This window comes from Halichoerus grypus, chromosome 1, assembly GCF_964656455.1.
Source record: "Halichoerus grypus chromosome 1, mHalGry1.hap1.1, whole genome shotgun sequence".
NCBI lineage: Eukaryota > Metazoa > Chordata > Mammalia > Carnivora > Phocidae > Halichoerus > Halichoerus grypus.
The window spans coordinates 7347280-7373346 of NC_135712.1; the positions used below are offsets into that span (position 1 = coordinate 7347280).

Here is a 26067-nt window from a genome sequence, read left to right on the forward strand (position 1 = left end):
TTAGTGTAGTCCTAAATTCAAATTTTAGTCCGAAATTCAAATTTTAGCCCTCAACTCATATTTTAGTCCTTAATTTTTCTTTTAGTCCTAAATTCATGGGATTAGTTTAATCTTAAACTTATAGATAGGAAAGCTTAAGAATCTGCAACCATTTCTTCCTTGTTCCATGATTTTTTTCTTAATCTTTGTTGTTTTGTTTAAGATACTATTTATTGTTTAACATTTATGAATTTTAAGCAGTCAAAATAGAACATTTTCTCCCGATGACAAGCATACACTCCCATGCACGTGGACGCGTGCACACGCACACACCCCAGCATGCAGAATCTAGACTATTGCTATTCTTTTTGAGTACCTGAAGATGTAAAAATAGAATTGACAATTTCATTAATTGCTTATAGATAAATAAATTACTGAAAGGAAAAAAACGTGTGTGTGCAATGTGTAAAGAGAGCAAAGGCTCCTTGATCTTCTGCACAGAGAGCAGAGTGTCCCGATGGACCAGGGAAGATCCCAGGCAGGAGCACTTCCCCACACGGTGCGGAGGAAGAGGCCAGGGGACAGTCCCCAGCTGCAGCAGGGAAGAGGGCAGGACCAAGGAGGGGGCTCCCAGCTTCCAGCCACAGGGGGAGGCGGTCCCACCCCTGGGCCTGGAGGGAGGACAGGGAGGTGGCATCTGCTGAGCCCAGTGGGGGGCTGTCCCAGGAATGGGGCAAAGTACCCCCCTCTGCCCTCCAGGCCTCCATGGACTGCTGGTGCAGGGCAGCCCCCAGAGGGCCTAGAGAGCCCACAGGAGAGTCAGCCTCGGGCACAGGGCAGGCAGAAAAGAGTCCAGGAGCAATTTGGAGAAGGACCCGCACTCGTGACTCTATTTGACCCAAAGTGTGCCTGTGTGTGTTACTGCCTGCATTCGCACCCATACATGTAGTGAGAATCTCTGCAGCTTCTATGATGTCTTTAGCGATGTCCTGCTGCATGTGGTGAGGCCAGAGGACCTCCAGGGCTTCCGTCCTAGTGGGGGCAAGGCCAGGGAATCAAGAACAAGGGGACAAGGAATAGCAATCTCTGCTCTGCAGAGAATTCCAATAGGGTGACGGCTACCGGGGTCAGGGGCCACACCCAGAGGGGACATGCAGGCTGAGATGAAGGTCACAGGAGGTAGTCTGGGAGAGCAGGGGGCAGAATGTTCCAGGCAGGGAGCACAGGAGTATAAAGGCCGAGGCAGGGCTGTGCTGCCGGGGCTGGGGAAACAGGGCACAGGTGACAGGGAAGGGGGCAGGCAGCAGGGCCCCTGCACAGAGCTCTCCCTCGTGCAGGGTAGAGACCCCCGGGGCGGGTGTAGACCTGGAGACAGGGGCTGGTGGCTGGGCACGGGTGTGATGTGTGTTCTGCACAGATCTGCGTGGCTTTGGGGACAAGGGAACGAGGGGAGGGGGAGACGGGGCTGGATTCTGGGAGAGGGCTCACGGGGTCTGCATGGAGCACTGGGGGCTGGCACTGGGGTGGTCATCATGGAGATGGAGGGGGAGGACAGATCGGGGCTGTGTTGGGGCAGTTGGGGGGTCAGAGGAGAGGCAGGAAGAAAGACTCCCTCCTTCTGTAAGATCGCTGTGTGTTGTCTGGGCGTCCTCAAGGAACCCTTAGAAAAATCTCTGCGTGGGGCCCTGAGGAGAGTCAGCAAGGCATGGACCCATTGCACGCAGTGGGGAGCCCGCTTTCTGAGGAGTGCGGCGTGGAGTAGGCCTGTCCATTCGGGCTCCCGCCAGGTTTCCACCGTCCCTGACGGCCCTCGTGAGCAGGTGGTCTCACCTCCGAGCTGCTCCCACAACAGGGACCCCAAGGGCAGCTTCGGGAGGGGCTGGAGTGCAGGGGGAGGATTTCCAAGGGGACGCACGTCCTACCTGATGGAGCCGACACTGCTACCAGTGGGAACCATGACAAATTTAAAAAGAGAAATTTTAAAAAGAGAAAAAGAGAAAGAAAGAAAGCGCATATGAATCACCTGAACACCTTGTCACAGAAAGATTCGGATTCCTCAGGTCGTGGAGCTGAGACCCTGCTCGGCCCCCATGGGCTCTCTATGCTGGGACCAGATGGGGAGTAGCCAGGATCCTTAGATGATGATGGGATTGGAGTGGGGGCAGTCGGAGCGGGCAAGGGCATTTCTGGCAAAAGGCCCATCAGGGGAAAACCCCGGGGCACAAACAGCCTAGTCTGGTGAGCAAGGCAAGGTTGTGCAGTTAGCTTTCTGGAGCCCAGAAACTCAACGCTGGGAGGGTGGGGGCAGGAGTCGGAATAGATGCACACCCTGTGCACACGTACTGTTCCCACTTACCCTGTCCAGGGCTCCCGTCCTCACGGGCAATCTTGTCCCTCGAACAATGCCCATTTCAGAGGAACACAATGAACCATAGACTTGAGATGCCTCCTGGGGAGGCCAGCCGTGGAGGAACCGTTTTGCTCAGGCAGAGCAACAGCTTTGCAGAGAAGGAAACTCTTCAGCTTGAAGCTAAGTCAACGCCTTCACACCACACCACACACACATACACACACACACACACACACACACACGCTCATCTGTCCCCTGAGCAGGTTTCTGACAACTCAACGGGCTGTGCACTTACTGACACAGCAAATGCAAACACAGCTTCTGTCTAAGGATTTGGTAACAACGTATATTTTCACCTCTCTTGGGCTTAGAGAATATGTATTTTACTGTTGTCCACCTCAACTGAAGAGTAGAAATACAGCTATTTAATACGGTTTTTGAAGCCTCACAAAATCTACATGCTTTCTCATTTCAAGCAGCAAATTCTCCTCTGACGATTCCCGCAGGTACAAGTTTCAGGGACAGCTGCCAAAAAGACTGTGTACTTCGTAAAGGGTGATATGCTGGTTAGACTTTTATTTTTCAGTCACTCACTCGCTCATTGGGAATGATTTATGAAGGGCCTTCTGTGTGTGCCAGGCACCAGGCCGATTTGGGTACCGCTAAGAACACGACAGACGAGGTCCCAGCCCGAAGGAGCTGACCTTGAGCAAGACGCAGCTGGTGACCCAGGCCCTTCCCGGGAGGACAAAGGCCCCGTGCCAAGGTCCCTCTCCGGTTCGGGTTCCCGGGAGCCAGGGAGCACAGCAATGTCAGGGAAACTTAAATAATTAGCGTTTATTAGACCAGATTACAGAGCTGGAAGAATCGCATCACAGATGGAACAATGGAAACAAAAAAATAGATGAAGCAAAATCACAGGAGGAAAAGTCACGCATTCACCCGGTTCTTATAAAATTGCCAAGAAGGACTTACAGGATGGAAATCTCCAGCCTGGCCTCTGACCTCAGGCTTCTTTCTCAGGAGGAGCCCGATCGATCGCGGCTCCTCGCACCCTGAGCCCAGAGCTGTGTGCACGAGGAGGCAGCTTTGCAGAGGCCAAAGGCACAGGATGGACTGGGGGCACATGGCTTTCGTCCCAGGAGCCTCATCTACTCGCATGTGAAACCAGAGTAAATCATTCTTGCCCAGCACGGTTGCGCCCAAGGGAGAAATCACGCTTGTGTTGTTCTCCAAGAGGGTAACTTGGTGCCAGGCACACCGCCGAGGGGCCTGGGCGGCGGGGAGAACCAGGAATACAAGTCCTCTTTATGTAAAATGTTGCCATTGTGCTCATCATGGGTTTCTGCATAAATTTTCATTCTTAAAAATAATATTGCATGCAAATATTTATCTTGATTACTGAGTTTTCTTGGCATGCCTTTTATCTTTTTATTATTATATAATACACATATATAATTTACCATTTTACCTATTTTTTTAAAGATTCAAATATTTATTTTAGAGAGTGAAGTGTGCAAGCGGGAGTAAGGGGAGGGGCAGAGGGAGAGGGAGAGAGAAGCAGAGAAGCAGACTCCCCACTGAGCATGGAGCCCAACTCGGGGCTGGATCCCAGGACACGGAGATCATGACCTGAGCTGAAACCAAGAGTTGGAGGCTTAACCGACGGAGCCAGCCCGGCGCCCCTACCTATGTTTAAGTGTAAAATTCAGTGGCATGAAGCACATTCCTGTTGTTGTACAACCACCCCCACCATCTACCGCCAGAATTTCTCGTCCTCCCAGACTGAACCTCTGCCCCAGGAAACACACACTCTCCTCTCCCCACTGACCCTGCCCCTGGCACCCTCTATCCTCCTTTCTGTGTCTAAGAGCCTGACTGCTCCAGACACCTCATTTAAGTGGGATCACACAGCGTCTGTCCTTTGGGACTGGCCAGTTCTGCTGAGCGTGATGACTTGAGGGTCATCCACGCTGTGGCAGGTGTGAGAACGTGAGGATGTCATTCTTTTTTAAGCCTCAGTAAGATTCCGTGTGGGGCTAAGACCACATTTCTTTCACCCACGTGTGCATCAACGGACATTTTGGTTGTTTGCCCCTTCCGGTTACTGGGAATGACGCTCCTGTGAACAGTGGTGTGCAGGTATCTGTTTGAGTCCGGACTTTCGGTTCCTTGGAGTATGAACTCAGAAGCAGAATCACGGCATCCTATCGACAGATGAATGGATAAAGAAGATGTGGTATATATATACAATGGAATATTGTGCAGCCATCAAAAGGAACAAAATCTTGCCATTTACAACGACGTGGCTAGAACTGGAGGGTGTTACGCTGAGCGAAATAAGTCAATCAGAGAAAGACATGTATCATATGACCTCACTGATATGAGGAATTCTTAATCTCAGGAAACAAACTGAGGGTTGCTGGAGTGGTGGGGGGTGGGAGGGATGGGGTGGCTGGGTGATAGACACTGGAGAGGGTATGTGCTATGGTGAGCGCTGTGAATTGTGCAAGAGTGTTGAATCACAGACTTTTACCTCTGAAACAAATAATACATTATATGTTAAAAAAAAAGAAGATAGTAGGAAGGGAAAAATGAAGGGGGGGAATCGGAGGGGGAGACGAACGAGCAGAGACTATGGACTCTGAGAAACAAACTGAGGGTTCTAGAGGGGAGGGTGGTGGGGGGATTGGTTAGCCCGGTGATGGGTATTAAGGAGGGCACGTTCTGCAGGGAGCACTGGGTGTTATACTCAAACAATGAATCATGGATCACTACATCAAAAAGTAATGATGTAATGTATGGTGATTAACATAACAAAATAAAAAAATGTTAAAAAAAAAAAAAGAATCACAGGATCTTACGGGAACTCCAGCTTTGATTCTTTGAGGAACCTCCCTCCTGTTTCCCACAGCAGCCACCACATTTACATTCACACCAGCAAAGGCACAAGGGTCCCAGTTTCTCCTCATCCTCATGGACACTTGTTCCTTTCTGCTTTTGATCTCCGATGACAGCATCACAATGGGCCTGAAGAGGACACCCTCTCAGACTTTGTGCCCGAGGAGAGGTGTCCTTCACCCCACCCGGCCACGGCTTCCTGTCTCCCATGGGTGGCCCAGGAAGAAGCCCCATGCCTGTTCAAGGATTAGGGTTCTGTCCTGATGGAACCCCAAAAAGGGAGCTTTCCTGTGTTCCCACATGGACCCACTGACTGCTTGGTGTCTTGGCTAAGACCACACGGTCTGTGTCCCTGAGCCCACGGGTCAATTCCCACAGATGTAGGTGAGCCATTGGAAATATGGGAAGGACTAGGGTCCTTCAAGGCAGGTCCTGACCTCTGACAAGCCACACGTCCTCAGTTTGGTGACCAGAGTGCCATCTAACAAACAAACAAAGTGCTGAACACCACTTAAACTAATAAAAAAAAAAAAAAAAAGAGGATTTGAATAATATCATCTCATACATGTTCTTCTGCAACTTGATTTTTGGCTCAGTCGCCTGTTCTGGAGAATTGTTCACATTGATGGATGCAGCTCTAGTTCATTCCTTTGAGAGACTAAAGAGAGTCTTGTATACGAAGACCTCCTTTACCAGCCCCTGGGGGCTAGACGGGTTGTTTCCATAACTGTGTGCCCTGCGCCTGACCCCACCTGTTCTGTTTCTGGGTGGATTTGACAGAGGACTTCCTCTGGTGACGCGGACAGTCTCACAAGTGGGCACAGCGGAGACCCCCCCAGCCGGGCAGGACAGGTAGACGAGCTCGTTATTACCCTCATTCCATGCGGATGGGAGATGCACACAGGGGTGCGTGCCCTAAAACCGAAAACCAGAAACACAAATGCCTGAGGGATCAGGGCACAGAACTAAGACAGGAAGACGGGCAAGGGGGAGTCAGAATGCTCTGTATACATTATGGGAATTCGAGAACTCAAAACCCTGGCCCCCAAATTTGGCCCTGAGCTTTCTGGGCCCAGCAGAGAGAGAAACCCAACCAGGGAGAAAACACTCTTCCTGAAAGAAGGAGGGACTTGCTCAGGACTAGGCTGTCAAAGAGCCTCCCCGTGGGGCCCACACCAGAGACCCTGAAATGTCACGAGCTGCGTCCTTCTGTGATTCTTTCGTATACCTGTCTCAAAAGAGGCATCCAGGGCCTCAGGGGGGTTTTCGGCAACTATCCTGAGCGGAGCCATGTGAAGACCCTGCCTCCCCCCTTGGCCATCTGAGCCCAGCAGCTGCCCAGTGAGCATGGGACCCACCTGAGTCGGGTGAGTCACCTAGGAAGGACGCCGTGCCCTGGCCACCGGCCTGGGGAACCGTGTGCCTTCCCTCCTGAGCTCCTGCTGACGGCGTGCTCTTCAGCCCCAGTCCCCCACCAGCATGGAAATCAGAGGGCAGGCCACACACCCAGGGCAGGGAACTCGTACCTGGACAGGCGGCCGGGTCAAGTCCTCAAGAATCGGAGACTAAGACGGCAATTTCACAGCGCTCCACCCAGAGGGTGGCTCAGCCTTGTTTGTAGGGCCGTGCGTACTCTCCCAAAGGATGTTTGGAAAAGGAACTTGCTATTTATCGTTTTAAGCTGTGTAAGTGAGGTTGCCGGGAAGTGACAGCTAACGATGGAAATGGGCCGGGTTTTTGGGAAGGACAACGCCGCTATGAACTGTGAAACCCAAGTTGTTGTTCAAGCTCAAGGTTAGGAAGACAAGTGCAGAAATTCTGGACTCGCTCCACTATCTGGGGGTCGCTGTCAGGATGCTGAGCATGCACACGGAAGGAGCGGGAATGACAAGTGACCCCTGCGGGACTGGGCCAGCAGATGCTGAGGGGCACGGGCTCCTTGTGCCGAAAACTCCAGGCAGAACAGGTGCTGCGGGCTCCCAGCTGGGTTGTCCTGGTACTCTCGGACCCCCGTTCCGCCCCTGGTGCTCTCGGACCCCCGTTCCGCCCCTGGTGCTCTCGGACCCCTGTTCCGCCCCTGGTGCTCTCGGGACCCCCGTTCCGCCCCTGGTGCTCTCGGAACCCCGTTCCGCCCCTGGTGCTCTCGGACCCCCGTTCCGCCCCTGGTGCTCTCGGACCCCCTTTCCGCCCCTGGTGCTATCGGACCCCCGTTCCGCTCCTGGTGCTCTCGGACCCCCTTTCCGCCCCTGGTGCTCTCGGACCCCCGTTCCGCCCCCGGTGCTGTGGCGCCTGGCTGGTGGCGGCGGCAGGCGTGTGGTCCACAAGACCAGGATGGTTTCAGGTGAAGAGCAGAGGGAGAACAGGGAGCGGTTTTCAGTGGCGACACACAGGACTGGGATAAGACGCTGACTATGTTCTGTCCCTGAAGCCCAAGCCAGTAATGGCTCAGGGTGCCAGAGGACGCCAGGCCACATCATCTGTGTCTCCACGGACGGGGCGCCCACCGGAGTCAAACGCAGAGTTGACAACCCCGCGCTCATTTCCGAGGCAGGCGCAAAGTCTCCAGTCCAAGGCTGGGACACAGAGCACGGTTCACAGAGCTGGTGAGGCCAGAGCAGGATTTGAACCCACGTCTATGGAAGAGCGGGGCTGGGTCCCTTGCCTTCTCTGATTTGCCCACGCACAGGCTGTGTCTCGGCTTGCCTCCCGCTTCCTTCTCTGCCCTCTCCTTTCTCCACCCGATCACCCTTTCCTTCCTCGCCTCCTCTTCCCGCCTGTCTGCCCGGAACCCGACCCAGTCCCGCCCGGACCGAGCCTGTTGCAGGCGCTGCGCACTCGGAGACACCTGAATGTGCTCGCTCACTCGGGAGCACTTGCAACAGCCTCGCTAAGTAACACGAAAGAGGGTAACGCCCCGTGTTTCCACTCAAAAATCAGGGGAGTGGAACACTTTACTCATCTCTCTTTGGCGGGTTTCCAGCTCTGGGTAACATGCACTTGATGATTTCAGACAGCCCTGCTCAGCCGTGATTCAGGGAGAGGGGCTTCCCGACAGAGAGAGGGGACTGCTGGGGGTCTGAGACGTGCTGGTGGGTGGGATGGTGAGGAAGGGGTGACCAGCTTTCCTGGAGTTCGGTTCCAACTCGGCCCCTTGTTGTTTTGCATCCCAGGAGCAAGGTGTCCACTCTGCAAGCCTCAATCTTTCCATCTGGTAAGTGGGGGGGGGTTTTCAATAGCGACGTCACAGTGTGGTTGTGAGCGTTCCCTGAAAAGCACAGGGCAGACTCACAGCCCAGCCCGGCAGGTAGGCAGAGCCTCGGCTCCCTTCAGCAGGCCAGTGAGGCCCACGGACCCCTTCCCAGATTTGTATGTTTAGATGCATAAAATAAAATCCAGAAGGATGACAAATAACACACAAATATCAAAATGGGTATTGAATTATAATTGCGGAAAGCAATGCATGTGCATCTTTACTAAAGCATGTGTAGTGAGGCCCAGGGGCAGGTCTAATGACTTGTAATTTCGGAGCAGAGAGGAGCAGAGACATGAGCTCCAGATTCCACAACAGTAACAAGGTGCTAGGAAATGTCTCTGATTCCACTGGTGAGGACATCCCCAGGCCTGCTAACGCTGCTGTAATTTGTTGCTTCTGTTCCATAGTCGAAGAAGATGCTACACTCCAGCTGGAAGCTCGTGAAAAAATAAAAACACAGCTTTTCCCACCCAAGTTCACTCATGGACCTCGAGGAGCCACTTCTCTGGGCTCAGGGTGGCCCCCCAGCCCGAGGCAGCAAGGTCGGGACGGAGAGAACTCCCGCCTCGTCAGAGCTGCGAACCTCGTGGGCAGTGAGGGTGTCAGGAATTCTGCATTTTGGTTTTTTGTTCCTTGCTGTTCTCCTAAGAAACACGTGCCAGGGGACAAGCCTTTCAGGCATTCCATTTCTAAGCATTCCGTTTCTCTACCTGAATATTAAGTTCAGAGATACGCTCATGTCTCAGCGAAAACCCGTGGGTGGAACGTTCTTTGAAATGTCAACTCCGAAATGAATCTGCAGGGCGCGGGCTGGAGAAAGCTCTGGGTTCTCCAGCAACAGCCTGTCCTGGATGCAAAGGGACGTGCGAGCCCTTCCTTGTCACTATTCAGGTAACGTTTTCAAGTTTTCAGAGTTGTGAGGTTGTCGCTGTGCAGGGGTTTTTAGAAGCTCTTTTTTTTTCCCCTATCAGTATTCCTCCTCGGCCTCCGCTGGCCCTGTCTGCAAGCTATCACCAGGTACCTCCGTAAGTCGTCCCATCGGGGAGGTTGGTCTCCAAACATCCAGCAGTGAAGGCTGAGGTTGGGTTCACCCAGCATCTCTGTCCCCTTCTCTTGCCTTCTGGGAACCACTCTCCTCAATGTGGGAATGACTTCCAACCCCGCAGTCCAGGGGTAGCCATGAGACCCCAGCAGGCCCAGGCCCAGGTCCCTTCCCCAGACAAATACAGGCACTAAGAAAGAGGGGACTTCTCTCCTTCTGAAATCACAAGCACCAAGAATCCTGGAATGCCGGGTTGCCAAAGGCCATGGTGTTCCTTTTGGAGATACTCTGTTTGAGCACTAAGTTACTGCAGAGAAAGCAGTAGAGCCAAAAGACAGCAAGAAGCAAAATCTTGATACCTGGGCCCTTGATTCAGCTGTTCCTGAAGCTTCTTTCCTAGTCTCAGAAAGGACCTAACCTGAGTCCCCTTTGAGGCTTAAGCAGGTTGAGATGAGTTTCTGCAACCTGCACGTGGAAGAATCCTATGGGTTCTATTTGATAACAATTCTGCTGATGAGCAAACACATCAGAACAGACAAGGAGAGGCAGCTCACAGGTTCAGTTGGCCACACCCAGGCTCCTACCTTACAAGTATAAGGACAGTGACAAGCTTCCCTGCTTCTGGGATTGCAGGGCCTTCTCCCTCTGGGGTCCTCCAACGCCCATGACAGTTGTCCTCTCCCTGGGTGGGTGTGGGGACATTGTTGTGCTCTGCTTCCAAACCTCCCCAGGGGACAGAGCAGGGACCACGAGTTGAGGGCCCTTCGTTGGCCGCTGACCCATCCCGGGCTTGGGGGTCCCGAGTTCCTGTGTGTGCAGGGGCACCTCCCTCCCGAGTCAGCTTCTGAGAAGTATCACCCCTGCCCTGGGGAAGAAGGAGGCTTCGGGGGCAAGACCCAGGCCTTTGCGGCCCCAGCAGTGACTCTCTGCATTTCTGAGCGAGGCTTCCTCCTGGGCCTTATAATCCCAGACCCGAAGCCTCACCTGTCCTGAAGGTCGGGGGCCTGAGGCTCAAAGGGGATGCCTGGAAGGGGCTGCACAAACACGACGGCCCGTGCCCTGCAGTCTCCTCCCTGGGCACCCCTGGAGGGCCAGGAGGGAAGAGGGAAGTTGGTTCTGACTGGCGCCACCATCCTCAGACTCCCGAAAATCTTATCCAGCCCTGAAGGACAGGGGCCCCATCCAGCAGATCCATGGATTGCTCGTGTCCTCCGTGAGGCACTTTTGCGCTCTGCTCCCCACACCAGCCTCTGGCCAGCGACCTTGGCAAATGCTCACGGGTGCAATTTTATCCTTAGTTTCAATGGTGGCCCATTTGGGGCTGGTTGTCGTATTTGAATTTTCTCTCCTGTCCCCACTGCTGATGAACTTTCCACCCACAGGCCCTCCTTGGGAGGCACAGGCTGTAGACGGAGGGCCCCCTAGGGAAACAGCCCGGGTCACTGGGTCACCTGTACGAGTCACCCCGTTGCAGGAACACGTGGATTGAAAAAGGACAGGCTGGCTCCACAGGTCCACGGGAGTGTCAGACCCGGCCGGTTCCGGTGGATTTCTCCTGAGTCGTTAGCACTGGAATCCTGTTCTCTTAGGTCATAGCTTTGGGGACACCCTCGGTCTCAGACCCACAGTGACCTGCCAGCCCACAGTGACCACACAGAGGAGGGAGGGAGCCTCCGGGGAGGGAGCACCTGGGACCTTTGCAGACAGGACCAGAGTCCCTGCGGACGAGGGAAACTTCAGATCAGGAGAACGAGCCTCGCCGGGGAAGGAGGCCTGAACACTCTGCCCTGATTGTCTTGTGCGCACGGACGGTCGTGACCTGGCCCTGCCTTGAGCCCCTAGGTTTGCTGTAGGGCCAGGTGGGCCTGAGTGGCTGAGCTCCGGGCCGGGATCAGCCCTTCCCACCTCCCCCAGGGCTTGTGTGATTGAGACAACTTTCTACTTCGCACCAAAGTCAGGGAGAACTGTTTTCTGGAACCTGGCTGGCCTCCCCTCCCCCGGCCCAACTGCTCTGCCCTGCTTGCTGGGCACCGTTGACCTCATGGGTGGAACTCTCCACAGGGTTCTGAGTGGTCAGTTGCGGCCACAGGACTCTGGCGCTCGGAGACAGAGCTGTGGAGCCCGACGCAGCCATGGAGGGCCCCCCCTCGGCCGCCGGATCCACTTGCCAGCTGATGTTGGAGCACCTGTTGGGGGCGCTGCTGCTGACTTCTGGAAGCTGGGGACACAGCCCGAGTCTCCCCGTGTTGCCCTGGGCGGTGCTCGTATGGACTGTGCTGCTGGTTCTCCTCGTGAAGAGACGACTCACTCGAAGAAGCGCGAAGGCGCTGGGCCACAGGGGCTCTGCCCGCCACAAAGTGTTTGGAGCCCGCCGTGAGGAGAGTGGCCCAAGCACACAAGCCGAGGCGGCCCTCAGGCCGCCCGCGGTGGTGGCCAGTCCTCCCTCGTTACAAGCCCTGTGCTCGACGGCAATGAACACGGACCCGAGCAGGCTGGTGCTTAGGGACACTGTCAACTCTCTGAGGAAGGCACTGAAGAGCCAGCCTCCCGACCTGCCCCAGGTCCCTGGGGAAAAACCCATCCTCAGAACATCGGAGAAGGATGGAGAACAGCTTCTGAGGAAAGGAACGATGGATCAGAGTGAAAACACTCCTTTTCCAGAAGGACCCGAACCGCTCAACCAAGACGTTTCGAGATGGAGGCAGAAAGGGCAGGAGAAGGAGGGGGAAGAAAGGCTGGAGCCGTCGAAGGCATGCATGGAGCCGGTCCCGAAAGATCAAGCCAGCCAGTCCCCGTCCAGGGCCGGACCCGGGCTGCAGGCCGTCTCCCCGCCTGACCTCCCTGCAGAGCACGCTGGTGCCGGGACCCGGGGAGTCCAGCCAGAGAGGGGAGCAGGAAATGGCGATCAGCCCGCCCATCGGGCAGCAGTGGATCTGAAGGGCGTCCCTGACGATGCTGGCTGCCCTGGGTCCCCTCCAAGTCCCGAAGGGGAACAGCAACACAGAGCCAGACGACTGTGCGCAGAAAGGCGAGAGATGGCGGAGCTGACACGACAAATCCACAGCCTGCAAACCCAGGAAGCCTCTTTGCAGAAGGAAACTTCACAGCTGGACAGGGAGATTCAGCCGCTGAAGCTGAAACGTCAGAACCCCCTGGATGAACAGGACCAATACATCCTGCAACTTCACCAAAAAGTGTTTCAAGCGGAAGCTCAGTGCTTGGAAATGAAGAAGAAACTGGCCAGCGCGCACAGAGAAATGAACTTCGCGTGCCAGAGACGCAACCTCTACAAGAAGATGGCCCAAGACCTGGGCAAGGAGCTGGAGAGAACCACCTCCTACTATCGCAAGCTGGTCCTCTTCCATCAGGACAGAGCCACAAAGAGCTGGGTGGGAGCTGCGCCCAGAGAGAGGGAGTTCCAGGAGCTAAGGAAAGAGAATGATCGCTTGAGGCGGATGCTAGCCGGTGTGGAGTCCAGCTGCCGGCCTGTCCTGAGGGACCCTCTGGGTCCTGCTGCTCCGCCCACAGCCCACGCAGGCTGGGGAGTGTCGGGGGGTCCCCGGGGTCATCTGGCCCCCGGGGGGAGGGAAGGCCCACCGTGAGGGCCCCGGGACCCGGAGTCGCCTGCAGGGGTGACCGCGCTCAGGGCAGCTGGGCTCTGAGCCGCCCCAGCCCGGCTCAGCATCTGCGCGGAGCTCCGTGAAGAACGTCTGATGGCTCTCTCTCTAGTGAAACGGCTACTATTTCGGAACTGACGCCACAGTGACTCTCCGCAGGATAGCGGTGTAACCCCATCGCGGACTGTGTAACTAGAGCTTCGTCCATATTGTCATGAAGACATAGCTTCCGCGCCGGACGCTTTAGAACTGTCTGCTGTGGGTACGGTGTTCGGATTTAAATTCATGCCACTGGGACTGAAGACATCCTCTATCGTGGACATGGATAGAGACTTTCAAACAAGACCATTTCTGTGCTCTAGGACTAGGGTTACAGTTCCGCAGAAAGAACTCAGTATTTATGTGAATAAAATGTGATTGCCTTAAAAAAAAGAGAGAGAGAGAAAACTTAAACAAAACAACATCTCACTCAAACTCTATGAAATAGTTAGTGTAGTCCTAAATTCAAATTTTAGTCCTAAAACTCATATTTTAGTCGTAAATTCAAATTTTAGTCCTAAAGTCAAATTTTAGTCCTAAAGTCAAATTTTTGTACTGAATTAAAATTTTAGTCCTAAATTAGAATTTTAGCCTCAACTCATATTTTAGTCCTTAATTCTTCTTTTCGTCCTAAATTCATTGGATTAGTTTAATCTTAAATTTATAGATAGGAAAGCTTAAGAATCTGCAACCCTTTCATCCTTGTTCCGTGATTTTTTTCTTCATCTTTGTTGTTTTGTTTAAGATACTATTTATTGTTTAACATTTATGAATTTTAAGCTGTCAAAATACAACGTTTTCTCCTGATGACAAGCAGACACTCCCATGCACGTGGACGTGTGCACACGCACACACCCCAGGATGCAGAATCTAGACTATTGTAGTTGCTTTGTGAGTACCTGAAGATGTCAAAATAGAATTGACAATTTCATTAATTGCTTATAGATAAATAAATTACTGAAAGGAAAAAAACGTGTGTGTGCAATGTGTAAAGAGAGCAAGGGCTCCTTGATCTTCTGCAGATAGAGCAGTGTCCCGATGGGCCAGGGAAGATCCCAGGCAGGAGCACTTCCCCACACGGTGCGGAGGAAGAGGCCAGGGGACAGTCCCCAGCTGCAGCAGGGAAGAGGGCAGGACCAAGGAGGGGACTCCCAGCCTCCAGCCACAGGGAGAGGCGGTCCCACCCCTGGGCCTGGAAGGAGGACAGGGAGGTGGCATCTGCTGAGCCCAGTGGGGGGCTGTCCCAGGAATGGGGCAAAGTACCCCCCTCTGCCCTCCAGGCCTCCATGGACTGCTGGTGCAGGGCAGCCCCCAGAGGGCCTGGAGAGCAGACAGGAGAGTCAGCCTCGGGCACAGGGCAGGCAGAAGAGGGTCCAGGAGCAATTTGGAGAAGGACCCACACTCATGACTCTATTTGACCCAAAGTGTGCCTGTGTGTGTTACTGCCTGCATTCGCGCCCACATATGTAGTGAGAATCTCTGCAGCTTCTACAATGTCTTTCGCGCTGTCCTGCAGTGTGGGGTGAGGCCAGAGGACCCCCAGGGCTTCCATCCTAGTGGGGGCAAGGCCAGGGAATCAAGAACAAGGGGACAAGGAATAGCAATCTCTGCTCTCCAGAGAATTCCAATAGGGTGACGGCTACGGGGGTCAGGGGCCACAACCAGAGGGGACGTTTAGGCTGAGATGAAGGTCGCAGGAGGTAGTCTGGGATAGCAGGGGGCAGAATGTTCCAGGCAGGGAGCACAGGAGTATAAAGGCCGAGGCAGGGCTGTGCTGCCGGGGCTGGGGAAACCGGGCACAGGTGACAGGGAAGGGGGCAGGCAGCAGGGCCCCTGCACAGAGCTCTCCCTCGTGCAGGGTAGAGACCCCCGGGGCGGGTGTAGACCTGGAGACAGGGGCTGGTGGCTGGGCACGGGTGTGATGTGTGTTCTGCACAGATCTGCGTGGCTTTGGGGACAAGGGAACGAGGGGAGGGGGAGACGGGGCTGGATTCTGGGAGAGGGCTCACGGGGTCTGCATGGAGCACTGGGGGCTGGCACTGGGGTGGTCATCATGGAGATGGAGGGGGAGGACAGATCGGGGCTGTGTTGGGGCAGTTGGGGGGTCAGAGGAGAGGCAGGAAGAAAGACTCCCACCTTCTGAAGATCGCTGTGTGTTGTCTGGGCGTCCTCAAGGAACCCTTAGAAAAATCTCTGCGTGGGGCCCTGAGGAGAGTCAGCAAGGCATGGACCCATTGCACGCAGTGGGGAGCCCGCTTTCTGAGGAGTGCGGCGTGGAGTAGGCCTGTCCATTTGGGCTCCCGCCAGGTTTCCACCGTCCCTGACAGCCCTCGTGAGCAGGTGGTCTCACCTCCGAGCTGCTCCCACAACAGGGACCCCAAGGGCAGCTTCGGGAGGGGCTGGAGTGCAGGGGGAGGATTTCCAAGGGGACGCACGTCCTACCTGATGGAGCCGACACTGCTACCAGTGGGAACCATGACAAATTTAAAAAGAGAAATTTTAAAAAGAGAAAAAGAGAAAGAAAGAAAGCGCATATGAATCACCTGAACACCTTGTCACAGAAAGATTCGGATTCCTCAGGTCGTGGAGCTGAGACCCTGCTCGGCCCCCATGGGCTCTCTATGCTGGGACCAGATGGGGAGTAGCCAGGATCCTTAGATGATGATGGGATTGGAGTGGGGGCAGTCGGAGCGGGCAAGGGCATTTCTGGCAAAAGGCCCATCAGGGGAAAACCCCGGGGCACAAACAGCCTAGTCTGGTGAGCAAGGCAAGGTTGTGCACTTAGCTTTCTGGAGCCCAGAAACTCAACGCTGGGAGGGTGGGGGCAGGAGTCGGAATAGATGCACACCCTGTGCGCACGTACTGTTCCCACTTACCCTGTCCAGGGCTCCTGTCCTCACGGGCAATCTTGTCCCTCGAACATCGCCCATTTCAGAGGAACACAATGAACCATAGACTTGAGATGCCTCCTGGGGAGGCCAGCCGTGGAGGAACCGTTTTGCTCAGGCAGAGCAACAGCTTTGCAGAGAAGGAAACTCTTCAGCTTGAAGCTAAGTCAACGCCTTCACACCACACCACACACACACACACACACACACACACACACACACACACACACACACGCTCATCTGTCCCCTGAGCAGGTTTCTGACAACTCAACGGGCTGTGTACTTACGGTCACAGCAAATGCAAACACAGCTTCTGTCTAAGGATTTGGTAACAACGTATATTTTCACCTCTCTTGGGCTTAGAGAATATGTATTTTACTGTTGTCCACCTCAACTGAAGAGTAGAAATACAGCTATTTAATACGGTTTTTGAAGCCTCACAAAATCTACATGCTTTCTCATTTCAAGCAGCAAATTCTCCTCTGACGATTCCCGCAGGTACAAGTTTCAGGGACAGCTGCCAAAAAGACTGTGTACTTCGTAAAGGGTGATATGCTGGTTAGACTTTTATTTTTCAGTCACTCACTCGCTCATTGGGAATGATTTATGAAGGTCCTTCTGTGTGTGCCAGGCACCAGGCCGATTTGGGTACCGCTAAGAACACGACAGACGAGGTCCCAGCCCGAAGGAGCTGACCTTGAGCAAGACGCAGCTGGTGACCCAGGCCCTTCCCGGGAGGACGAAAGCCCCGTGCCAAGGTCCCTCTCCGGTTCGGGTTCCCGGGAGCCAGGGAGCACAGCAATGTCAGGGAAACTTAAATAATTAGCGTTTATTAGACCAGATTACAGAGCTGGAAGAATCGCATCACAGATGGAACAATGGAAACAAAAAAACAGATGAAGCAAAATCACAGGAGGAAAAGTCACGCATTCACCCGGTTCTTATAAAATTCCCAAGAAGGACTTACAGGATGGAAATCTCCAGCCCGGGCTCTGACCTCAGGCTTCTTTCTCAGGAGGAGCCCGATCGATCGCGGCTCCTCGCACCCTGAGCCCAGAGCTGTGTGCACGAGGAGGCAGCTTTGCAGAGGCCAAAGGCACAGGATGGACTGGGGGCACATGGCTTTCGTCCCAGGAGCCTCAACTACTCGCATGTGAAACCAGAATAAATCATTCTTGCCCAGCACGGTTGCGCCCAAGGGAGAAATCACGCTTGTGTTGTTCTCCAAGAGGGTAACTTGGTGCCAGGCGCACGGCCGAGGGGCCTGGGAGGCAGGGAGAACCAGGAATACAAGTCCTCTTTATGTAAAATATTGCCATTGTGCTCATCATGGGTTTTCTGCATAAATTTTCATTCTTAAAAATAATATTGCATGCAAATATTTATCTTATTACTGAGTTTTCTTGGCATGCCTTATATCTTTTTATTATAAAATATACATATATAATTTACCATTTTACCTATTTTTTTAAAGATTCAAATATTTATTTTAGAGAGTGAGCGTGTGCAAGTGGTAGTAAGGGGAGGGGCAGAGGGAGAGGGAGAGAGAAGCAGAGAAGCAGACTCCCCACTGAGCATGGAGCCCAACTCGGGGCTGCATCCCAGGACACGGAGATCATGACCTGAGCTGAAACCAAGAGTTGGAGGCTTAACCGACGGAGCCAGCCAGGCACCCCTACCTATGTTTAAGTGTAAAATTCAGTGGCATGAAGCACATTCCTGTTGTTGTGCAACCAGCCCCACCATCCACCGCCAGAATTTTTCGTCCTCCCAGACTGAATCTCTGCCCCAGGAAACACACACTCTCCTCTCCCCACTGCCCCCTGCCCCTGGCACCCTCTATCCTCCTTTCTGTGTCTAAGAGCCTGACTGCTCCAGACACCTCATTTAAGTGGGATCACACAGCGTCTGTCCTTTGGGACTGGCCAGTTCTGCTGAGCGTGATGACTTGAGGGTCATCCACGCTGTGGCAGGTGTGAGAACGTCAGGATGTCATTCTTTTTTAAGCCTCAGTAAGATTCCGTGTGGGGCTAAGACCACATTTCTTTCACCCACGTGTGCATCAACGGACATTTTGGTTGTTTGCCCCTTCCGGTTACTGGGAATGACGCTCCTGTGAACAGTGGTGTGCAGGTTTCTGTTTGAGTCCGGACTTTCGGTTCCTTGGAGTATGAACTCAGAAGCAGAATCACGGCATCCTATAGACAGATGAATGGATAAAGAAGATGTGGTATATATATACAATGGAATATTGTGCAGCCATCAAAAGGAACAAAATCTTGCCATTTACAACGACGTGGCTAGAACTGGAGTGTTATGCTGAGCGAAATAAGTCAATCAGAGAAAGACATGTATCATATGACCTCACTGATATGAGGAATTCTTAATCTCAGGAAACAAACTGAGGGTTGCTGGAGTGGTGGGGGGTGGGAGGGATGGGGTGGCTGGGTGATGGACATTGGGGAGGGTATGTGCTATGGTGAGCGCTGTGAATTGTGCAAGAGTGTTGAATCACAGACCTTTACCTGTGAAACAAATAATACATTATATGTTAAAAAAAAAGAAGATAGTAGGAAGGGAAAAATGAAGGGGGGGAATCGGAGCGGGAGATGAACCAGGAGAGACTATGGACTCTGAGAAACAAACTGAGGGTTCTAGAGGGGAGGGGGTTGGGGAGATGGGTTAGCCTGGTGATGGGTATTAAAGAGGGCACGTTCTGCATGGAGCACTGTGTGTTATACTCAAACAATGAATCATGGAACACTACATCAAAAACTAATGATGTAATGTATGGTGATTAACATAACAAAATAAAAAAATGTTAAAAAAAAAAAGAATCACGGGATCTTAGTGGAACTCCAGCTTTGATTCTTTGAGGAACCTCCCTCCTGTTTCCCACAGCGGCCACCACATTTACGTTCACACCAGCAAAGGCACAAGGGTCCCAGTTTCTCCTCATCCTCACGGACACTTGTTCCTTTCTGCTTTTGATCTCCGATGACACCATCACAATGGGCCTGAAGAGGACACCCTCTCAGACTTTGTGCCCGAGGAGAGGTGTCCCTCACCCCACCCGGCCATGGCTTCCTGTCTCCCATGGGTGGCCCAGGAAGAAGCCCCATCCCTGTTCAAGGATTAGGGTTCTGTCCTGATGGAACCCCAAAAAGGGAGCTTTCCTGTGTTCCCACATGGACCCACTGACTGCTTGGTGCCTTGGCTAAGACCACATGGTCTGTGTCCCTGAGCCCACGGGTCAATTCCCACAGATGTAGGTGAGCCATTGGAAACATGGGAAGGACTAGGGTCCTTCAAGGCATGTCCTGACCTCTGACAAGCCACACGTCCTCAGTTTGGTGACCAGAGTGCCATCTAACAAACAAAGTGCTGAACACCACTTAAACTAATAAAAAAAAAAAAAGGATTTGAATAATATCATCTTCTACATGTTCTTCTGCAACTTGATTTTTGGCTCAGTCGTCTGTTCTGGAGAATTGTTCACATTGATGGATGCAGATCTAGTTCATTCCCTTGAGAGACTAAAGAGAGTCTTGTACACGAAGACCTCCTTTACCAGCCCCTGGGGGCTAGACGGGTTGTTTCCATAACTGTGTGCCCTGCGCCTGACCCCACCTGTTCTGTTTCTGGGTGGATTTGACAGAGGACTTCCTCTGGGGACGTGGACAGTCTCACACGTGGGCACAGCGGAGACCCCCCCAGCCGGGCAGGACAGGCAGACGAGCTCGTTATTACCCTCATTCCATGCGGATGGGAGATGCACACAGGGGTGCGTGCCCTAAAACCGAAAACCAGAAACACAAATGCCTGAGGGATCAGGGCACAGAACTAAGACAGGAAGACGGGCAAGGGGCAGTCAGAATGCTCTGTATACATTATGGGAATTCGAGAACTCAAAACCCTGGCCCCCAAATTTGGCCCTGAGCTTTCTGGGCCCAGCAGAGAGAGAAACCCAACCAGGGAGAAAACACTCTTCCTGAAAGAAGGAGGGACTTGCTCAGGACTAGGCTGTCAAAGAGCTTCCCCGTGGGGCCCACACCAGAGACCCTGCAATGTCACGGGCTGTGTCCTCCTGTGATTCTTTCGTACACCTGTCTCAAAAGAGGCATCCAGGACCCCTCGGGGACAGCCCTCGCCAGGGGGATTGGGGCTCCCTGTGCTCCCAGCACGCAGATCTCACCCCTCACGACACAGGTCCCTTCTGTCCTCCATGAGGTGTCTGTCTGTCTGTGCTCGGCAGTGCCCCCTTCGAGGGCAGGAACTGGGCTCTGCAATGTGCAGGCCGCTCAGAAAGGCAAAGCGCCCGCCCAGCAGACCCGAGGTTCACCCGCTGGCTGGAATTGGGCTTCTTCTTGGTGGGGGCACAGAGGGCGGGGTGGGGGGGGGACAGCAAACACCTCCGGCTGCTCCAGGCTCTCTGTCCACGTGGGGATGATGGGGTCCAGCTCCTCTGTGGGACGATTAATCACCGCCTCTCTCCAGCTCCCTGCTCCTGGTTAATCAGAGTCATAAAACATCTTAATGTTAGGCCACGTCCTTCTGCAATCCTGGGTAAGTCCCTTTGTAAAGAGAGCCTCTGCCAAGCCTCCTGATGTGGATGCCCTGGGCCTCAGGGGAGCTTTCGGCAACTATCCACAGTGGAGCCATGTGAAGACCCTGCCAGCCCCTTTGGCCATCTGGGCCCAGCAGCTGCCCAGTGAGCATGGGACCCACCTGAGTCTGGGTGAGTCACCTAGGAAAGACGCCGTGCCCTGGCCACCGGCCTGGGGAACCGTGTGCCTTCCCTCCTGAGCTCCTGCTGACGGCGTGCTCTTCCGCCCCGGTCCCCCACCAGCATGGAAATCAGAGGGCCGGCCACACACCCAGGGCAGGGAACTCGTACCTGGACAGGCGGCCGGGTCAAGTCCTCAAGAATCGGAGACCAAGGCGGCAATTTCACAGTGCTCCACCCAGAGGGTGGCTCAGCCTTGTTTGTAAGGCCGTGCGTACTCTCCCAAAGGATGTTTGGAAAAGGAACTTGCTATTTATCATTTTAAGCTGTGTAAGTGAGGTTGCCGGGAAGTGACAGCTAACGATGGAAATGGGCCGGGGTTTTTGGGAAGGACAGCGCCGCTATGAACTGTGAAACCCAAGTTGTTGTTCAAGCTCAGGGTTAGGAAGACAAGTGCAGAAATTCTGGACTCGCTCCACTATTGGGGGGTCGCTGTCAGGATGCTGAGCATGCACACGGAAGGAGCGGGAATGACAAGTGACCCCTGCGGGACTGGGCCAGCAGATGCTGAGGGGCACGGGCTCCTTGTGCCGAAAACTCCAGGCAGGACAGGTGCTTCGGGCTCCCAGCTGTGTTGTCCTGGTGCTCTCGGACCCCCGTTCCGCCCCTGGTGCTCTCGGACCCCCGTTCCGCCCCTGGTGCTCTCGGGACCCCCGTTCCGCCCCTGGTGCTCTCGGGACCCCCGTTCCACCCCTGGTGCTGTGGGCCTGGCTGGTGGCGGCGGCAGGCGTGTGGTCCACAAGACCAGGATGGTGTTAGGTGAAGAGCAGAGGGAGAACAGGGAGCGGTTTTCGGTGGCAACACACAGGACCGGGATAAGACGCTGACTATGTTCTGTCCCTGAAGCCCAAGCCAGCAACGGCTCAGGGTGCCAGAGGACGCCAGGCCCACATCATCTGTGTCTCCACGGACGGGGCGCCCACCGGAGTCAAACGCACAGTTGACAACCCCGCGCTCATTTCCGAGGCAGGCGCAAAGTCTCCAGTCCAAGGCTGGGACACAGAGCACGGTTCACAGAGCTGGTGAGGCCAGAGCAGGATTTGAACCCACGTCTATGGAAGAGCGGGGCTGGGTCCCTTGCCTTCTCTGATTGGCCCACGCACAGGCTGTGTCTCGGCTTGCCTCCCGCTTCCTTCTCTGCCCTCTCCTTTCTCCACCTGATCACCCTTTCCTTCCTCGCCTCCTCTTCCCGCCTGTCTGCCCAGAATCCGACCCAGTCCGGCCCGGACGGAGCCTGTTGCAAGCGCTGAGCACTCGGAGACACCTGAATGTGCTCGCTCACTCGGGAGCACTTGCAGCAGCCTCGCTAAGTAACACGAAAGAGGGTAACGCCCCGTGTTTCCACTCAAAAATCAGGGGAGTGGAACACTTTACTCATCTCTCTTTGGCGGGTTTCCAGCTCTGGGTAACATGCACTTGATGATTTCAGACAGCCCTGCTCAGCCATGATTCAGGGAGAGGGGCTTCCCGACAGAGAGAGGGGACTGCTGGGGGTCTGAGACGTGCTGGCGGGTGGGATGGTGAGGAAGGGGTGACCAGCTTTCCTGGAGTTCGGTTCCAACTCGGCCCCTTGTTGTTTTGCATCCCAGGAGCAAGGTGTCCACTCTGCGAGCCTCAATCTTTCCATCTGGTAAGTGGGGGGGTTTTCAATAGCGACCTCACGGTGTGGTTGTGAGCGTTCCCTGAAAAGCGCAGGGCAGACTCACAGCCCAGCCCGGCAGGTAGGCAGAGCCTCGGCTCCCTTCAGCAGGCCAGTGAGGCCCACGGACCCCTTCCCAGATTTGTATGTTTAGATGCATAAAATAAAATCCAGAAGGATGACAAATAACACACAAATATCAAAATGGGTATTGAATTATAATAGCGGAAAGCAATGCATGTGCATCTTTACTAAAGCATGTGTAGTGAGGCCCAGGGGCAGGTCTAATGACTTGTAATTTCGGAGCAGAGAGGAGCAGAGACATGAGCTCCAGATTCCACAACAGTAACAAGGTGCTAGGAAATGTCTCTGATTCCACTGGTGAGGACATCCCCAGGCCTGCTAACGCTGCTGTAATTTGTTGCTTCTGTTCCATAGTCGAAGAAGATGCTACACTCCAGCTGGAAGCTCGTGAAAAAATAAAAACACAGCTTTTCCCACCCAAGTTCACTCATGGACCTCGAGGAGCCACTTCTCTGGGCTCAGGGTGGCCCCCCAGCCCGAGGCAGCAAGGTTGGGACGGAGAGAACTCCCGCCTCGTCAGAGCTGCGAACCTCGTGGGCAGTGAGGGTGTCAGGAATTCTGCATTTTGGTTTTTTGTTCCTTGCTGTTCTCCTAAGAAACACGTGCCAGGGGACAAGCCTTTCAGGCATTCCATTTCTAAGCATTCCATTTCTCTACCTGAATATTAAGTTCAGAGATACTCTCATGTCTCAGCGAAAACCCGTGGGTGGAACGTTCTTTGAAATGTCAACTCCGAAATGAATCTGCAGGGCGCGGGCTGGAGAAAGCTCTGGGTTCTCCAGCAACAGCCTGTCCTGGATGCAGAGGGACGTGCGAGCCCTTCCTTGTCACTATTCAGGTAACGTTTTCAAGTTTTCAGAGTTGTGAGGTTGTCGCTGTGCAGGGGTTTTTAGAAGCTCTTTTTTTTCCCCCTATCAGTATTCCTCCTCGGCCTCCGCTGGCCCTGTCTGCAAGCTATCACCAGGTACCTCCGTAAGTCGTCCCATCGGGGAGGTTGGTCTCCAAACATCCAGCAGTGAAGGCTGAGGTTGGGTTCACCCAGCATCTCTGCCCCCTTCCCTTGCCTTCTGGGAACCACTCTCCTCAACGTGGGAATGACTTCCAACCCCACAGTCCAGGGGTAGCCATGAGACCCCAGCAGGCCCAGGCCCAGGTCCCTTCCCCAGACAAATACAGGCACTAAGAAAGAGGGGACTTCTCTCCTTCTGAAATCACAAGCACCAAGAATCCTGGAATGCCGGGTTGCCAAAGGCCATGGTGTTCCTTTTGGAGATACTCTGTTTGAGCACTAAGTTACTGCAGAGAAAGCAGTAGAGCCAAAAGACAGCAAGAAGCAAAATCTTGATACCTGGGCCCTTGATTCAGCTGTTCCTGAAGCTTCTTTCCTAGTCTCAGAAAGGACTTAACCTGAGTCCCCTTTGAGGCTTAAGCAGGTTGAGATGAGTTTCTGCAACCTGCAAGTGAAAGAATCCTATCGGTTCTCTTTGATAACAATTCTGCTGATGAGCAAACACATCAGAACAGACAAGGAGAGGCAGCTCACAGGTTCAGTTGGCCACACCCAGGCTCCTACCTTACAAGTATAAGGACAGTGACAAGCTTCCCTGCTTCTGGGATTGCAGGGCCTTCTCCCTCTGGGGTCCCCCAGTGCCCATGACAGTGGCCCCCGCCCTGGGTGGGTGTGGGGACATTGTTGTGCTCTGCTTCCAAACCTCCCCAGGGGACAGAGCAGGGAGCACGAGTTGAGGGCCCTTCGTTGGCCGCTGACCCATCCCGGGCTTGGGGGTCCCAAGCTCCTGTGTGTGCAGGGGCACCTCCTTCCCGGGTCAGCTTCTGAGAGGTACCACCCCTGCCCTGGGGAAGAAGGAGGCTTCGGGGGCAAGACCCAGGCCTTTGCGGCCCCAGCAGTGACTCTGCATTTCTGAGCGAGCCTTCCTCCTGGGCCTTATAATCCCAGACCCGAAGCCTCACCTGTCCTGAAGGTCGGGGGCCTGAGGCTCGAAGGGGCTGCACAAACACAACGGCCCGCGCCCCGCAGTCTCCTCCCTGGGCATCCCTGCAGGGCCAGGAGGGAAGAGGGAAGTTGGTTCTGACGGGGGCCCCCATCCTCAGACTCCCAAAAATCTTATCCAGCCCTGAAGGACAGGGGCCCCATTCAGCAGATCCATGGATTGCTCGTGTCCTCCGTGAGGCACTTTTGAGCTCTGCTCCCCACACCAGCCTCTGGCCAGCGACCTTGGCAAATGCTCACGGGTGCAATTTTATTCTTAGTTTCAATGGTGGCCCATTTGGGGCTGGTTGTCATATTTGAATTTTCTCTCCTGTCCCCACTGCTGATGAACTTTCCACCCACGGGCCCTCCTTGGGAGGCACAGGCTGTAGACGGAGGGCCCCCTAGGGAAACAGCCCGGGTCACTGGGTCACCTGTGCGAGTCACCCCGTTGCAGGAACACGTGGATTGAACAAGGACAGGCTGGCTCCACAGGTCCACGGGAGTGTCAGACCCGGCCGGTTCCAGTGGATTTCTCCTGAGTCGTTAGCACTGGAATCCTGCTCTCTTAGGTCATAGCTTTGGGGACACCCTCGGTCTCAGACCCACAGTGACCTGCCAGCCCACAGTGACCACACAGAGGAAAGAGGGAGCCTCAGAGGAGGGAGCACCTGGGACCTTTGCAGACAGGACCAGAGTCCCTCCGGACGAGGGAAACTTCAGATCAGGAGAACGGGCCTCGCCCGGGAAGGAGGCCTGAACACTCTGCCCTGATTGTCTTGTGCGCACGGACGGACGTGACCTGGCGCTGCCTTGAGCCCCTAGGTTTGCTGTAAGGCCAGGTGGGCCTGAGTGGCTGAGCTCCGGGCCAGGATCAGCCCTTCCCACCTCCCCCAGGGCTTGTGTGATTGAGACAACTTTCTACTTCGCAGCAAAGTCAGGGAGAACTGTTTTCTGGAACCTGGCTGGCCTCCCCTCCCCCGGCCCAACTGCTCTGCCCTGGTTGCCGGGCACCGTTGACCTCATAGTTGGAACTCTCCACAGGGTTCTGAGTGGTCAGTTGCGGCCACAGGACTCTGGCGCTCGGAGACAGAGCTGTGGAGCCCGACGCAGCCATGGAGGGCCCCCCCTCGGCCGCCGGATCCACTTGCCAGCTGGTGTTGGAGCACCTGTGGGGGGCACTGCTGCTGATTTCTGGAAGCTGGGGACACAGCCCAAGTCTCCCCGTGTTGCCCTGGGCGGTGCTCGTATGGACTGTGCTGCTGGTTCTCCTCGTGAAGAGACGACTCACTCGAAGAAGCGCGAAGGCGCTGGGCCACAGGGGCTCTGCCCGCCACGAAGTCTGTGGAACCCGCCGTGAGGAGAGTGGCCCAAGCACACAAGCCGAGGCCGCCCTCAGGCCGCCCGCGGTGGTGGCCAGTCCTCCCTTGTTACAAGCCCTGTGCTTGTCGGCATTGAACGCAGACCTGAGCAGGCTGCTGCTTAGGGACACTGTCAAC

General features: G+C 54.5%; 1 long non-coding RNA gene across 1 annotated transcript; it reads right to left on the minus strand.

Annotated features, from left to right (window-relative positions):
- Positions 1–18822: 18822 nt before the first annotated feature.
- Positions 18823–25702, minus strand: LOC118537370 (uncharacterized). Its single transcript, XR_013442934.1, has 3 exons — positions 25590–25702; positions 20176–20576; positions 18823–19086 (listed from the first exon to the last, which is right to left on the minus strand). It is a non-coding gene; the product is annotated as an uncharacterized LOC118537370 (long non-coding RNA).
- Positions 25703–26067: the final 365 nt, after the last annotated feature.